This window comes from Chinchilla lanigera, unplaced genomic scaffold, assembly GCF_000276665.1.
Source record: "Chinchilla lanigera isolate Chin_1 unplaced genomic scaffold, ChiLan1.0 scaffold00056, whole genome shotgun sequence".
Classification (NCBI taxonomy): domain Eukaryota; kingdom Metazoa; phylum Chordata; class Mammalia; order Rodentia; family Chinchillidae; genus Chinchilla; species Chinchilla lanigera.
In genome coordinates this window covers 8,893,394-8,908,587 of record NW_004955457.1, presented here as the reverse complement: position 1 = coordinate 8,908,587, position 15,194 = coordinate 8,893,394, and the positions used below count along the sequence as shown (strand labels likewise).

Below are 15,194 nucleotides of genomic sequence, written 5' to 3'. Positions count from 1 at the left end.
TTTTTTTCCTCTCCTTCCCCCCTTTTCCCTCGGCTGGGCTGACAGATCAGAGTGAGAGGCGCTGGCACTGGACTAGGAAGCTCGCCTGCCGCTGCTACTGCTCCCCCTCGGGCTTCGGCGAGAGCCTTTGCTTGTCAAGCAAGAGGGGTGAGGATCATATTTTTTTTATTTTGGAAAGTAAAAAGTGCTCCCAGGGTCGGTGATTATTAAGGGGAAATCCCTGAATGTACTCTCCAGCCAAGGCAGGGCTGCCGGGCTGCACAAGAAGAAGCAGCAGCCTCCTACAGCACCACTACAGGCACTGCGAGGACATAACACCAGAGAGCGGCTCCTCTGCCCTCCGAAACGACAACTTTCCTACCATCTTGGAGCAGCAGAGGGGGGCCAGGGGCAAAAGTGCACTCGCTCCCGAGAAAGTACAAATTTCTCCTCTCCGGAAAAAAGTCCGCACGGCCGTCTACACCAGCGCCTGGGGGACCAGCGGGAGAGAATCTGGGGGTGCCTGAGCCGCGTTTTCACTTGCTCCAGGGGGAGAAATGTTTCTGCGTCTTCTACTGGGAAGAAATCTTTGCAGGACACAGGTTTTCCGGTGATTATTATTTTCTATTTTAATTTTTTCCTTGTTAGTGACCGTGGTGTTTTAATTTTTTTTTTTTTTTTTTTTCAGGCTAATCATGACTTTTCTGCATGCCAGCTCTAAGTTCTGGGTCTGGTTGGTCAGTTTGTAAATTTGTATTTCAAGAGACTTCACAGTCACTTTGTCTGTTTACCTACATAATTGTGTATGGGTATTTATTTTCATATATTAGGTATAAAAATCCGTGTTACATATGGTCCTCCAAATCGAGACTGCTGCAAGACAATTATAAAGAGGTGTCTTTTGTCTCCATCTCTCCAAGGAATGTAAATAAGTCCTATTTACTGTCCAGAAAAGGCATAATACAGCTGTTTATTTTCCACAGTGCAAATAAAAGCAGAGATCAACCCCCAGTGTATAAATGACCAATTAGCTGAAAATAATCCTAATTCAGTTATGTACTGCCCCTGAAGGAAGGTTACTGTGAACCTGGAAATACATTTAAAGACTGCCTTAGGTTTTTTTTTTTTAAGTAAAATTGTTTTTAAAAATTATATCTAGACATTTCAGTGTTTTTTTATCTAGGTTCTTTTAAAGTTTAGGTATTTGGTGCTTACACGTGTTGCTGCCTGCGTCCAGGGTCACCGAATTGAGAAATGTGTTTATTTTTGTTAGAGTGGAAATCCTGGTTCACAACTCGAGCTGTGCTGCCAGCCTGTAGTGATTCTCATATGGCAGTGGATGTCATGAATTTACTTTTTTTAAATGAGCAAAGCTCGATAGATAAATGTCATCAAAGTTAACACTGCCCCCTTGCATCAGTTATTTTTCTGACACAGGATGGCTCACCTAGTGGGAATGAATTTGTAATATTAGTGCCTTGTATCCATAGACCATTTCTTTCATTTGAAATCCGTTACAAGACATTTGGAAACCGCTAGTGGCTCCACTTAATAAGGTTTGTTTTTCGAGCTTTGCCATAACTCTCAGGTGAGTTCAGGTAATGCACACATCAAATATTTACTTCTTTTCTACTTTCTTTATCTAAAATTGGATACTGGAATATTCTGAATTTTTGTGGGTTTTGCCTCCCTTTTTAATGGAAAAAACTACCATAATTAAAGTAAAATTGCCTTATTGCTATCATCTTGGGAACCTCTTAGCAAGATGTCATATGTTTACAATTTTTTTAAACATCACAAATTAAACAAATTGGTCATAACCAGGTCATTACTTCCTTAGACTTCTAGTGGACTTGAAAAGCATGTTTGCTGCCAACTTGTTTTGCCTTATGTGACATAACTTTATACACATGCTTTCAGTGTTTCAGGAAATGAAGATGTGTTTGTTTGCCGTAAGCTGTTTATTACACCCTTGTATGCAGTCCCTCGTCACCACAGAAGCATGCTTGTATGGGATCTATCCAGGTGAGGCTGTTCTGTGCAGTCATAGGATTTCAGTGCTTTTCTCTTTGTAAGTCCTCACTTGTACATGACCATAATCCATGGTAATCCATCATCCTAGCTAACAACCCAAAATTTGCAGGGATTACAAGTCAACTGAAAAGAAACACCACTAAATTTGCAATGTTGTTGACTTGGATTAGTCCGGGTTTGTTTCAGCTGATAGCTGAACTAAGTTCAGGTGTTATGTCTGAATCCTAGCCACCGCAAATGCTAGCAAAACTGCTAACATGATTTCAAGAACACAGCCCCTGCCCCATGGTTTCTGCTACTCAAAATTTGGCTGAAGTTCTTGAATACCTAATGTATCCTGGTAATGTTCTTAGACACTATTATTTATGTGTCCTCATTTAATTTTACCCAGAACTATAAAAACTGTGTACTGTTTTTCTTTTCTTCCTTTTTTTTTGGATATAGCTAGGAAGGTTATCTTTCCTGTGAGAGAGAATGAGCCTTCTCAGCCCTAAAGCTTTCCACTACGATTCTAAATTCTCCTGCTTGGAAGTTTCCAAGATAAGCAAAGTGTCACCCACAACACTGACTTCCGTGCCTGGAAGTGCTGGGTTCCTGCCAGGTGCCTTTTGCCAAAACAAATTTTAGTACCCAGCTGTGGGAGCCCTCATCATTCACGGTGACGACTGGTGGTATAGTCCACTTCCATGAAGGCCAGAAGTAGCTGATGGGGAGGGGATATCTCTCTCTTTTTTTTTTTTTTTTTTTTTTTTTTTTTTGAGACAGGGTTTCAACTATGCAGTGTAGGCTGACCTTCAACTCACTTTTAGCCCAGGCTGGCCTTGAACTCACAGTGATCTCAGTCCTCCTGCCTCAGCCCAAGTGCTGGGATTATAGGCGTGTGCCACCACACCCAGCAGAAGTAGTTGATTTTAATACTGCAAAAATGTTTCCAATCCAGAAAAGATAAACAGTCATGCTTATCATTTGAGATATAATGTGATTAAGAGGTACTTGGTTCCTGATCCTGAAAATAAGCAGTAGGTAGTATAAAGCAGGAGCTTATTTATACTATTGGAACCTTCATTACGAAAGTGGCTCTTTGGTCCTTCATTGAACTAGGAAACTCTTGCCTTCATAGTTTTACTCTAGAATCTTCAATCAAATCTCCCTGTTGGTGTTGATGGTTTTTAGTAGTGTAAAAAATAACCACCTGTGCTTAGGATGTAGCTCAGTGGTGGAATGATTGCCTAGTCCAAGTTCATTCCTATCCTTTAAAGGTTTTGTTTGCACATGAAAGACATGTGAGCCAGGCCTGGTGGCTCATGCCTGTAATCCCAGCACTTGGGAGGCTGAGGCAGGAGGATCACTGAGTTTTTGATGCCAGCCTGTGCTACATAGTAAGACCCTTTCTCAAAAAACAATAAATAAATAAAAATAGGAAAATTACACATGTAGAATAGAATTTGATCAGGCGTCCTGGCACAGGCCTACAATCCCAGCACATTAGGAGACCAAGGCAGCAGGACCGTAAGTTCGAGCCCACTGAGGACAACCTAGTGACTAAGTGAGATTCTACCTCAAGATAAAAAAATAAAAGGATGGCCGGGACAGTGTGAAGGTTTTGGGCTCAATCCCCAGTAGCATAAAGGAAAGAAGAGTCTTCAAGCAGTAAAGCTGTGCACATGGGAGGCTGAGGCAGGAGGATCATTGTGAGTTCAAGACTAGCCTGGGCTACAAAGTGAGCTCAAGGCCAGCCTGAACTGCGTAGGGAGACCCTTTCTCAAAAAAAAAAAAAAAAGCAATAAAGCTGTGCCTTGGCATATGTTTGCTGACAGAATCGCCAAGTATTAAAAAAAATATAAAGTTGGGCACCTCTGTAACCCTAGCACACAGGAGGCTGAGGCAGGAGGATCACTGTGAGTTCAAGGCTAGCCTGAACTATATAGCAAAACCCTGTCTCAAAAAGACAAAAAATAAATTAATAAAACCACTAGCAGAAGATGTGGTTGTACAGACTGAGTGGTTTTTCTGGAGAATGGGTAGGGATTTGAACCTTCCCTAAGTACGCTGGGGTGTGGCAGCTACTAGGGAAGCTGAGGGAGGAAGATCACGTGAGCTCAGGGAGTCTGAGGCTTTCAGAACCACTTTGGTGGGCATGGTGGTGCACACTTGGAATCCCAACACTCAGGAGGCTGAGGCAGGAGGATCCTCTCAAGTTTGAGACCAACCTGGGCTACATAGCAAAACCCTGTCTCAAGAAAAATCAACCCACTCTGTTACCATGGCCAGAAATATTTCTTTTGACCCCATTAAGCATTTCTGTTTTGGAAACATTTGTTGGCAATGTTTCTACCTAAAACAAAGATTGTTTGTGTTTTTTTTTTTGAGGCAGGGCCTCACTATCTAGTGCAGGCTGGCCCTGAACTCACTGTAGCCCCGGGTGGCCTCAAATTCAGTGATCTTCCTGCCTCAGCCTCCTGAGTGCTGGGATTCCAGGCATGTGCTACCACGCCCGGCAGATTTTGCTTTTATTGTGGTTACTGTGCCCTGCAAGAAAGTGTTCTGAGATAAGCATTGTGGACCTTTACATCATAACTTTAGTATGAGATTTCTGTAAGAGATTTGCCTGTAGGCCTCGTGCATGTGAGCCTTGAGCAGGTGCCCTCCTGAGTCCTGACCCCTCTCCCAGAACATGTGGACCTGGGCACTGTCATGTGGTTACTAGAGGTTGGAGTGTGCCTGTGTGTGTCAGGAACAAATCCTGTCCATTGTGCTGTTCTTCATGACATTGTAGCAGGCTGTCCTTATCTGGAGCCATTCTGTTGACTCCTGATAGAAAAAGCGAAATAATTCTCTAACAGAAGTCAGATTTTAAGTCATGGCTTGTAAACAAAACAAAACAAAACAAAAAACCCTGGAATGTTGCCAGGCATGGTGGTGCATGCCTATAATCCCAGCACTCAGGAGGCTGAGGCAGGAAGATCATTGCAAGTTCAAGACCAGCCTGGGCTACAAAGTAAGCTCAAGGCCAGCCTGAACTGCACTGAGAGACCCTGCCTCAAAAAGACCAAAAGAAAAAGAAAAAAAGAAAAAGAAATTGGGTAGAAGTACACATCCTAATCAACCTTTTCTGTAATTAATAATGAAAAAAACCAAAACTATCCCTAAAGCTGAGTTGGCTAAAGCACTGAAGTAAGGTGAGAAATCCAGAGAGACCTCAGGATAATACCCAGAGGTTAGCACGAAGGTGACGGTGTTCATTTCTGCTGCATTCCTGCTTGCGCGAGCTTCTGTAGACTGGCTGGGGACATAACCACTATTTCCCTGGGAAAATGAGTTCCAGGTCCCAGACAACTAATTGACGCTAGTGTTCTGGAGCGCAGCCCTCTAATACGTCTGCACTTCTGTGCCATAACACCTTTGCTGTACGGTGTTGATACTGTAGACAGCCACAGTTTAGGAGCAAGAGGAAAATGGGCGAATCCTCTCCATATAAAAGAAAGAGTAACTATTAACATCTCCCAGCAGCATTCTCTAAATTCAGGTAGGAAAGTTTATCAAAGATGGAAAGTGATTAAGCTTGTTTGTAGTACAGAGAAGACTTCAATCAGGAAATGAAGATTGTACTATTAACCTTTACTCTGTATAGTTGAGTTTGTGGAGTTGCTTTGTTTCGTAGTACTGGGGCTTAAACACAGGGCTGTCACACTAAGCTACGTCCCCAGGCGCTGTTACTGTTTAATTGTGAGAAAGGCTGTCTCTAAATGCCCATGTTGGGATCACACTCTCCTGCCCCAGCCTCTGGAATGCTGGGACTATCGGCATATGCCACCACACCCAGCTTTGGCCTTTTTTTTTTTTCTTTGTGGTTTTGAGACAGAGTCCCGCTCTGCAGTTCAGGCCGGCCTTGAGCTCATTTTGTAGCCCAGGCTAGTCTTGAACTCACAACAATCCTCCCGCCTCAACCCCCTGAGTGCTGGATTACAGGCATGTGCCGCCACGCTCAGCATGGCCTGTTTTAAATGCACAGTGTTAGGCAATAAAGCGTGGGTTTCAGGTCAGACAGCCAGGTGTGCCTCCCAGAGCTCACCTTTACTCACTGCAGTGCAAAGCGGGCCAGGTCCACAGCCTTCAAGCCTCAGTGCCAGTTCTTCACACAGCTGCCACAAGGGCAACCGTAGGGCCAGCCGTCGTGGTGGCTGCGACCCGTCAGCGGCCACCCTGCTGTTTTCTCTTGGCTGCATTCATGCCAGGTGAAGTCAAGGTAGAATTTTAATCTGAAAACTGAGAAAAATGTGGAGCCTTATTCTACAATCATTTTCTGAAGTGTTAAAGAATACTGTAATTACCAAATTAATTAGAATCCTATTCGCATATTTACTGTTTATGTAATTTCTGTGAGCTCTCTCCTTTTGATTAAAGTTCCTAGTGCTCTTGAGTAAATGAAGGCCTAGTTTTTAAAAACCTGATTGAAGCCGGGCGTGGTGGCACACGCCTGTAATCCCAGCACTTGGGAGGCTGAGACAGGAGGATCGTTGGGAGTTCGAGACCAGCTTGGGCTACAAAGTGAGCTCAAGGCCAGCCTGAACTCATAGTGAGACCCTGTCTCAGAAAGATAAAAAATTAAAAAATTTTTTAAAAAACAAACATGACTGAAGTTTATATATTTTTCATAGTAAGAACAGAGTCTAGGGAGTGGGCCTGGTTTATATCTATGAGGACTTGATACCACTGGTCTTTTAAGATACTGTTGCTTAATTGGGTTTCTTTTTTTTTTTTTTTTTTTTTTTTTTTTTTTTTTAGACAAGAGTCTCACTATGCAGTTCAGGCTGGCCTTAAACTCACTTATGTACCCCAGGCTGGCCTCAAACTGACAGTGATCCTCCCCCCTCAGCCTCCCAAGTGCTGCAATTACAGACATGTGCCACCACACTTGGCTTAGCTCTTTTTTAATTTTTTGAGATAGGGTCTCCCTAAATTCCCTAGGCTGGGCTTGAATTGAGAATCCTTCTGCCTCAACCTCCCAAATAGTTGGGACTACAGATATGCATCATCATGTCTAGCTAAAAGTATGTTTTTATACAGCAAGTTCTGAATACAGAGTTTATTTTAAAAATTGTCATGGATAAGCACCAGACATGGTGGTGCAGGCCTGTAATCCCAGCACTCAGAAGGCTGAGGCAGGAGGACTGTTGCAGTTCCAGACCAGCCTGGGCTACAAAATGAGCTCAAGGCCAGTCTCAAGCTGCATAGCAAGATCCTGTCTCAAAAAAAAAAAGGAAAAACAATTGCCATGGATAGAATTTGTTTCATAGGTTTAGGGCTTTTAACAGTTTAAAATAAGAGACTTCAGGCTAAAGTATTTTGCTTTTTCTCAGGTAGGGAAGTGCTGGGTCTAGTGGGTGCTGGCCATGGAGAATGTACAGGGAAAGGAAGCAGGCAAGCTGTGAGGGTAACTTGGGGAGCACTGGAGCCCGGCTCCAGGCTGGCCTCACCCCGCAGAGGGCCGAGAGTGAGGGGCTTCCAGGGCTCTGTGCATCCTTCTTGCCGAAAACCCACCGTTCACTTGTGGGCTAAAACTCGGAGTCCAGACAGAGAGACTGTAGGGAGTCCAGAGCCAAGGCAGGGAGTGGCACACCAAGCAGGGAGGACCACACAGCCAAGTGGAAAAGTTCAAACGTGCACCAGAAGATCAACGCTCATTTCTCTATACTTATGTAAAACAAGTTCTCTGCTATTTAAATATTCTAGGAATAGCTACGAGTCACCCACAGTGTGCGAGGTGCAGGGGAGAAGGAGTTGCAAATGTACCCTTGCCCTCATAGAGTGTGCGTCTGGTGAGGGTGACAAGAGCCCCTGTTTCAGGGATGTTTCATTCTTATATAAATCCTGCCTTTTTTTCCCCTAGTGCTGGTGGCTGAACCCAGGCCTCACATGTGCTAAGCATGTGCCCTAGCCCTGAGCTACACCTCCAGCCTCAGATCCTACTTTTAAAAATACAAGCTCCAGGCTGGGGATTTAGCTCAGTGGCACAGCACCTGCCTGGAAAGCGCAAGGTCCCGAGTTCAATTCCCTGTACCAAAAAAAAAATAGAAGCTCCATGAAGGCTAGTTTTGTCATTTTTTTTGGTGGTTGTTCTGTTTTGTTTTAGATAAGGTCTCACTATGTAGTTCAAGCTGGCCTTGAACTCTGAACAAGCCTCCTATCTCAGCCTCCCCAGCACTGGGATTATAGGCAGATGCCTCCACACCTGACTCTCGTTTTGTCTATTTTATTGAATTAGCTTCTGGAACAGGGCTTGGCATAAAAGATGTACCACATCTAAGATTTTGGATTCTTGAGAAACGCCGTCCTTTTGAGACTATGTGATAATTGAAATGTAGCTTTCAAATAGGTTAAATGAGCCAGGCGTGGTGGCACACACATGTAGTCTCCACACTCGGGAGGCTGAGGCAGGAGGATACTTACAAGTTCAAGACCAGCCTGAGCTACAAAGTGAGCTCAAGGCCAGCCTGAACCTCATAGCAAGACCCTGTCTCAAAAAAGGGCCAAAAAAAAAGAAAAGATTAAATGGGCAGACTCTGAGGAAGCAGGCAGGAACTTTCTACCAGTGTGATTTGAAAAGTCCAAGGTGGTCAGCAGAGCAGCTTCTGTACGGTTGGAATCATTCCAGTAACCTGAAAGCATTATCTTCCAGCTGGCCATCTCATAATCTACTCTGAAAATCTAAGAACAGTGGCCAAGTGTGCACTTTGTCTTTCCTGTTGCCATATTTCTATTGTGTAATCTTTGCTGCTGACATTACTTACAATGTGTCTTGGTTAATTTTCTCTCCTTGCTGGGACAAAATACCCGACACCCCAAATTAAGAAAGGAAAGGTTCATTTTGCTCACAGTTTGTGGAGGTTTCAGTCCAGACTCAGCTGGCTTCAAGGCAGAGTGGCACATGGCAGAGGGCAACAGTTCATGGCGGCAGAAAACAGCAAAAGCAGCAAGAGCAAAAAGGAGCAGCAGAGAGTAAGCCTCTTTCCCTCCCTTATATTGTATGCAGGCTACCCACCCTAAGGTGGGTATAGCACTCACACCCATAATCCCAGTGTGGGACATGAGTCAATCACAAACTCTAGAAGCCTGCTCCATAACTGCATGAGGCTTTAGGGGCACATCCAGACACAAACCGTGACACAGTGTTAATAGACGATAAGTTACTTTGGGCTGGGGATTTAGCTCAGTGCACAGCACCTGCCTGGCAAGCACCAAGGTCGTGAGTTCGATTCCCAGTACCGGAGAAAAACCAAAAAGAAAAAAAAAAAAAAAAAGACTATAAGTTACTTTTTATGTGACTAGCTGTATAGATCAAAAAATAAGAACCAGACTGCAGACATACAGGAAGGAAAATAGCACTGCCTTTGGTCTGGAATCACTAGCAGATTTGAGCACTATCTTTGAATATTCCCTTTCAGCTGTTAACTGACATTCTTTGATTTAAGTTGTCACCAGACATGGTTCTAGAGTGCAGAACAAAACATTTATAAGAATTGCTTTCATGTAATCCTATTACTCAGGAAGCTGAGGCAGGAGGATCACCATGAGTTAGAGGCCAGCCTGAACTACATAGTGAGACCCTGTCTAAAAAAAAAAAAGGCCAGGTCTGGTAGAGCACGCCTGTAATCCCAGCACTCAGGAGGCTGAGGCAGGATGATTGTTGCAAGTTCCAGACCAGCCTGGGCCACAAAGTGAACTGAAGGCCAGCCTGAACTGTAGAGCGAGATCCTGTCTCAAAAAGATTAAGAAAAAAAAAAAAAAAAGAATAGTTTCCATGACACATTTCCTTTAAACCACAGAGGAAAAATAAGAATCAATACTGACCAGAGGAGGAAAACTAAACATTCTCATCGTCATAAATCATTTCTGTTTTCTTAGCAGTTATCTACCATATGTCTAAATGTTTTTAATGTAGGGCCGAAATATAGCTCAGTGGCATAAGTGCCTGCCTGGCAAGCACAAGGTTCTGAGTTCGATTCCTGGTACCAAAAAAGAAAAAAATGTTTTTCATGCAAAAGAGTAGTTAAGTACTATAACTTCATACCAACAAAATTTTTACTCGAGACAAGGAAAGTGTGGATTGCTTCCGTTTGTGGTGGGATCTGCAGATGCTTCCTGTTGCTCTGTCCAGAACTATGTTAACATCAACCTCAGAGAGGCCGTTAGGCCATGGGGGGGACGAGGCAGTAATCATCATCTCTCCTGTATGAAGGAGGGAAGACTTACATCACCTAAAATTTGTGAGCAGTAAACTCTGAATACTTCATGCAGTGGTCACTGAGGATGGGTTAAATTATCTTTCAGTTCCTGCAGTCTGTGTCCATCTCTCAGAAATGAAACTAAGAAAAAAATTGTAGAGCTGGCCTTGATGGCAGGACATCCAGCCACTCAGGAGGTTGAGGCAGGAGAGTCACTTACGCCTAGGAGTTCCAGGCCAGCATGGGCAATAGAAAAAAGCCCCATCTAAAAAATAATTTTGTGCTGGGGGTGGTGGTGCAAACCTGTAATCCCAGTACTCAGGAGGCTGGGCAGGAGGATTGCTGCAAGTTTCTGATTTCAGCAGTTAACCACTAATGTCCCCTTTTTTCCCCTTTGGTTTCAGATAGGGACTCAGTCTTTCCTGGTCTTCCATGACCTTGACATGTTGGGAGAGTGCTGGTCTCTGTTTTGGAAAGTGTCTTCTACTTGGGTCTTGTCAGATATTTTGTCATGATTAGATGCTGGTGGCATATTTTTGGTAAGAATAGCAGATGTGATGACCTATCCAAGAGTATGAGATGTCAAACTACTGCCACTGTGGCAGGGGTTTCGCCCAGTGGTGCAGTGCCTGCCTGGCAAGTGTGAGGTCCTGAGTTTGATTCCCAGTACACGCCCTTGAAAAGAACCAAAGTACTATTACTAAATGTATAGTTCTCTGCTGCACTGCAGTAATGAGTTGCTACATACTGAGCAGCTTTAAACAATGCCCATTTATTATACAGTTTCTGGAGACCAAGCCCAGGCCAAATCTGGGTGGTTCTCTGGGTCTGCGTGCGGCTGCACAGGTCAACATCAGGTGTCTGCTGGGCCGAATCTGGAGCCAGGCCCTCCGTGGAGTTGGCCTGTCGGGCCCGTAGGTCACAGGCTGAGTAGTTTCCTGTGTGCTGGCGGCTGGGATCCCTCTCAGCTCCTAGAGTCACTCCTTCTACAAAGGCAGCAGAATTCTAGATAAAATCCATCCCATGCTTCACTTCTCCACTTCTAGCCTCAAAGTTTAAAATGCCTGTATAATTAGGCTGGGCCCACACTGATAACCTCCCTTCCTTAAAGTCACCTGTGCTGTGTAACATAATTAATCACAGGATTAAATCCTCTGTCACTTCTGGGTGTGGTGGCTCACACCTATAATCCCAGCACTGGGGAGGTTGAGGCAGGAGGATTGCTGGGAGTTGGACGCCAGCCTGGGCTCTAGAGTGTGAGGAGCACCTGAACTGGTGACCAGTCACAGGTGCGGAGCTGAGAGCACTGAGCGCCCAAGGGATGCCCTGAGGGCATGGAGCGCCCCAGGTGAACAGGTGTTCCAGGCCCAAGAATAGGAGGGGGCATGAGGTGAGCCAGCTAGGCAAAGGGCTTTCACCTGCCATCAACATACTTATTTTTTTTTATTTTTATTGTTTTGTCTTTTTGAGACAGGGTCTCGCTGTGCAGTTCAGGCTGGGCTTGAGCTCACTTTGTAGCTCAGGCTGGTCTTGAACTCGCAACAATCCTCCTGCTTCAACCTCCCACTCGGGAGGTATTACAGGCATGCGCCACCACGCCCACCCATCAACTTTCTGTCCTTCCCCACCCCTCCAGCCCCAGGAACTTTGAGAGCTGAGCTGGAGGTGGCACTATATTGAGTTCAGGCCCTGTCTCAATTGTTGTTGTTTTGTTAGGGTTTTTTTTCTCTTAAAAAAAAAAAATATCCATCATTATTCAGGGCAGAGTGGGAAGGAACAGGAATCTGAGAATTTTGCCTTCCACACTTAGCTTGGTGCCTACGAACATGTTTTCTGGGTTTGTCTACTACGAAATCTGGGTTTTTCCACATATATATAGGTAGATAGACAGATTTTTTATAAAGGGTCTTGCCAGGCATGGTGGTATATGCCTATAATCCAGCACTGGGGAGGCTCAGGGAGCCTGGACCACACAGTGACTTAGAGGCCAGCCTGGACTGCGTAGCAAGATCCTGTCTCAAAATGAACACATATATACATGCGTACGTACTGTGTCTTTGTCTTTGCTCTGTAATCCGGGCTCTCCAACTAGAGATCCTCCTGCCTTGACTGTCTGAGTACACAGATTAAGGCCGGCACCACCATGTCCAACTTTTCCCATTTGTTATTACAAAATAACCTTGAAGGGTTATACTTGGAGATTATACAAATACAGAAGCTGAATTTCTCCTGACCCTTCTGTGTGCTAATTTCAACATTTATCCATAGAACTGTCTGTTCTCCATTGTGTATTTTATCAACATGGGTTCTTGGATATATTATTTAGGAAGTTATAATCCAGCACTGTCATTTTGTTGTTCATATTGTTCCAGCGTTGGCCTCAGAATGCAGTTCTTTCAGGTTGGTATCTGCTCTTCTGCTGCACCTCCATCCTTTACCTTCTGACACCATAAAATGCTATGGATTCATCCTGTACTTTTTTCCTGCCCCAGCCCCAGAATAAACCCCTCACCTAAGTCTATCCAGTTTTAATCCAAGAGAACCAAAAGTTGCTTCTGTTGCTACAATACCTAAGAAATTACCACGAATGTAGTGGCTTACAGCAGTACAAGTTTTTATTTGACTGCTCTGAGGTGAGAAGTCTGAAGTGGGGCTAAAGTTAAGATGTCAGCAGGCTGAATCTGGAGCCTGGAGGCCACTGGGATAATCCAGACCCTGTTCTTCCAGTTTGGAGAATTCACCTGTATTCTTTAGCTTATGGGCTTTTCTCCAACTTCAAAACCAGCAACATGGAATCTTCCAGTCTCCCTCAGACCCTGATCCTTCTGTCTCACTCTTAGAAGGAATCTTCAAATTATCTCAGACCCACCTGGATAACTTGGGATCATCTCCCCATTTTAAGATCCTTAGCCACATCTACAAACCCCCTTTCGCTATGTAAGGTAACCCATTCACGGGTTCAAGGTTAAGGCATGAACGCCTTTGAGAGCCACCTTTCTGCCTTCCACGTGACCAGACTTGGATCAATGGGACGATCTCCACCTATGATAGGCCAAAGGAAATGAGCCTTAGTAACATGCTGCTTTTTCACTTTTTCTTCTTAGCCCAGTGAATGGCTTTTTAAAAAGCCATATATATTTTAACATTCGTGTAATCCTTTCTAAAGGTAGGTGTTACGAATCCTCCATTAGTGGAATGCTGTTATTTATCCTCTAGCAATGGTGAAGAACTGCTGGTCCATCTGTCCTCCATGTTTGTCACCAAAGCTCAGATTTCACCCAGTCATAAGAGCAATCATTGGGATAAGCTACAATGCATATGTCTGCTTTCCAATGTATATTGACATTGTTGGTTGGGAATTGCATTACCAAAGCCAGATAAAAAAATTCAGATACTCTCAATTAGACTTGATGGTATACACCTGTAATTCCAGCTACTCCAGAGGCTGAGGCAGGAAGATCAAAATTTTGAGGCTGGCCTGGGCAACTTAGTGAGACCTTGTCTCAAAGAAAATTTTTTGGTAGAAACTATAGATTGAGCTTTGGACCTTCACAGCAAGCTGTATTTTTAGCCTTTCTGTTTCTTGTTTTTGATTTTTATGGTTTTGTTTTGTTTTGTTTTGAGACAGAGTCTTCCTAAATCACTGTCCAGGATGGACTTAAACTTGTGGCCCTCCTGACAGCCTTCCACAATGCTAGGGTTACAGGTGTGTGTGTGCCACCATGCTCAGCTCTCAAGAAATGTTAAATGTTCTCTTCACACTCTTGGCTATAACTGTGCACTTACTTTTTACTCATTTATTCAATGAGGAAATGTTTATTGACTGACGGTAAGACACTACAATAGATACAGTGATAAACACGAAGGTATAATAAGCCATGATTCAAAATATGTGGAAACTGCTTTTAGTAGCTGAACATCAGGGTGTAATTCAAGCATCTGATCTTTATAAACTTACTGTGTTGGCAGACATCATGGTTTATGTCTAGCATGACCCCCCAGAAGCCTCTGTGCTCATGGGTGGGGCTTGGCAGAGGGGACTAGATTCCTGGCTGACCTGCTGTTAGGGGCAGGGTCCATGCAAGGAAAGGGTGTGACCTGAGCATCAGGTGGCTCCCCGCCTGCTCCCTCTCTCTCCTCCCCTCCCCTACCCTCCCCACCTATCTGGTACCAACAGCTTCCCTCTACTAGGTCCTGCCTCCGTGTCACCAACCAAGCAAAGGACTGAGCCTTCCAACCTGGGAACCAAGGTAAACCTCTCCTCCTTTATACTGTGGGTGAATGACACTGTGCCTCAGCCATGAGGAAAGTCACTGGCACTGAAGTCGTTTCCAAAAGACTCCATTGATGAGAAATAAAATGTTTGATATAAAATGCTGTGTGTGGAAGCCGTTTCTTTCTCTCCCAGTACTGAACAATAGACTGGTTTCATACTATGTCACCAGATTCTCAGAATCTGCTTTTTAAATTTCTTCTTTTTAAAGATACAGTTCCTAGAAGAATTTCATAAGGTTTAGTATGATAATGGCAGCAATGCTATTACACATGACCTTCTCTCCGATGCTGTACACATTTTTCAGGCTTGCAGACCATGCTGTGTAGGAGGTGTGATCATCACCAGTGTCCCCATTTCATAGATGATAGTACTAGAGATGGCACAGGTGCCAGGCAGTGGAGCCAAGATTTAAACCTGGGAAACCGGCTCCATGGCTGGCCTCTTTGCTACTCAGATGTTGCCACCTGGCAAATCACATTGACGATGGGGATTGCTCCAAATTTTGCTATAGCTTGAACATTTTTCTCAACTTTGGAATAGAGTTGAACCTTGAAATTTCAACAAACTGTGAAGCACACTGGAATGGAATTTTTTTATTTTTTGAGACAGGGTCTCACTATGTAGTTCAGGCAGGCTTTGAACTTACTATGGAGCCCAGGCTGGCCTCGAACTGAGGGTTC

The 15,194-nt window shown here is 44.2% G+C and overlaps 1 long non-coding RNA gene across 4 annotated transcripts in view; it reads left to right on the top strand.

Moving 5' to 3' along the window:
- The window catches only part of LOC106149919, a 17,378-nt gene extending 2,766 nt beyond the window's left edge, over positions 1-14,612 (top strand). The window contains exons 1-3 of one of the 4 annotated variants that reach the window (XR_001236397.1): positions 7-589; positions 1,900-2,004; positions 14,430-14,612. This is a non-coding gene — a long non-coding RNA (uncharacterized LOC106149919). Of the gene's footprint in view, positions 1-6; positions 2,005-14,429 lie in introns of those variants that run through there. The other 3 variants (XR_001236396.1, XR_001236395.1, XR_001236394.1) reach the window with 3 other exon arrangements.
- Positions 14,613-15,194: the final 582 nt, after the last annotated feature.